The sequence below is a fragment of the Cucurbita maxima genome, unplaced genomic scaffold (assembly GCF_002738345.1).
Source record: "Cucurbita maxima cultivar Rimu unplaced genomic scaffold, Cmax_1.0 Cma_Scf00119, whole genome shotgun sequence".
In the NCBI taxonomy this organism is placed as follows: Eukaryota; Viridiplantae; Streptophyta; class Magnoliopsida; order Cucurbitales; family Cucurbitaceae; genus Cucurbita; species Cucurbita maxima.
The window spans coordinates 51,812-53,382 of NW_019272135.1; the positions used below are offsets into that span (position 1 = coordinate 51,812).

General features: G+C 49.7%; 1 long non-coding RNA gene, 1 other non-coding gene and 1 pseudogene across 3 annotated transcripts in view; all 3 read left to right on the forward strand.

Annotated features, from left to right (window-relative positions):
- LOC111473404 overlaps positions 1-1,571 on the forward strand; it is a 7,841-nt gene that overhangs the window by 197 nt on the left and 6,073 nt on the right. The window lies entirely within an intron of this gene.
- Positions 770-925, forward strand: LOC111473433. The gene has a single exon (XR_002715698.1). It is a non-coding gene; the product is annotated as a 5.8S ribosomal RNA (ribosomal RNA).
- The window catches only part of LOC111473432, a 3,201-nt pseudogene continuing 2,817 nt past the window's right edge, over positions 1,188-1,571 (forward strand).

Genomic DNA, 1,571 nt, shown 5'->3' on the forward strand with positions numbered 1-1,571 from the left:
TCGATCCTATTCTGTTGGACTTCGGGATCGGAGTAATGATTAACAGGGACAGTCAGGGGCATTCGTATTTCATAGTCAGAGGTGAAATTCTTGAATTTATGAAAGACGAACAACTGCGAAAGCATTTTCCAAGGATGTTTTCATTAATCAAGAACGAAAGTTAGGGGCTCGAAGACGATCAGATACCGTCCTAGTCTCAACCATAAACGATGTCGACCAGGGATTGGCAGATGTTGCTTTAAGGACTCCGCCAGCNTGAGAAATCAAAGTCTTTGGGTTCCGGGGGGAGTATGGTCGCAAGGCTGAAACTTAAAGGATAGATCATTGCAATTGTTGGTCTTCAACGAGGAATTCCTAGTAAGCGCGAGTCATTAGCTCGAGTTCACTATGTCCCTGCCCTTTGTACACACCGCCCGTCGCTCCTACCGATTGAATGGTCCGATGAAGTGTTCAGATTGTGGCGACATGGGCGGTTCGCTACCTGCGACGTCGCGAGAAGTCCACTGAAGCTTATCATTTAGAGGAAGGAGAAGTCGTAACAAGGTTTCCGTAGGTAAACCTGCGGAAGGATCATTTTCGATGCCTAAACATCAAACGACCCATGAACGTGTTTACAAACTTTTTGTGTCGGGGGGAGCATTCATGCACCCTCTGATGCCCAAGCAAAAACTGGCGCAAGTCGCGCCAAGGATCTCAAACGTATAAGCTTTCCCCTTGCCCCGATCTCGGTGTGAGGGGGGCAAAGCATTATTGTCGTATTATTCACAACGACTCTCGACAATGGATATCTCGACTCTCGCATCGATGAAGAACGTAGTGAAATGCGATACTTTGTGTGAATTGCAGGATCTCGTGAACCACCGAGTCTTTGAACGCAAGTTGCGCCCGGAGCCTTCTGGCCGAGGGCCCGTCTGCCTGGGCGTCACTCATCGCGTCCCCCACATACAACAACCACTTAGGTTTGTTGCATTGGCGGGGGCACATGTTGGCCTCCCGTGTGCACCGTCGCACAAATGGCTTAAAATTGAGTCCTCGGCATCTGTTGTCATGACACTACGGTGGTTGATTCAACCTCGGTATCATGTCTAGATCACAGCTTGCGTTCCTCCTTTTTGTGAGTGAGGGAGGGAGGGAGGAATCTTATGTTGACCCTTTGAACATTGTCCCCAAAGACGATGCTCTCGACGAGACCCCAAGTCAGGCGGGACTACTCGCTGAGTTTAAACATATTAATAAGCAGAGGAAAAGAAACTTATAAGGATTCCCTTAGTAATGGCGAGCGAACTGGGAAGAGCCCAGCTTGAGAATCGGGCGCCCTCGACGTTCGAATTATAGTCTGAAGAAGCGTCCTCAGCGATGGACCGGGAACAAGTCCCCTGGAAGGGGGCGCCAGAGAGGGTGAGAGCCCCGTTATGCTCGGACCCTGTCGCACCTCTAGGCGCTATCAACGAGTCGGATTGTTTGGGAATGCAGTCCCAATCGGGAGGTAAATTCTGTCCAAGGCTAAATATGGGCGAGAGACCGATAGCAAACAAGTACCGCGAGGGAAAGATGAAAAGGACTTTGAAAAG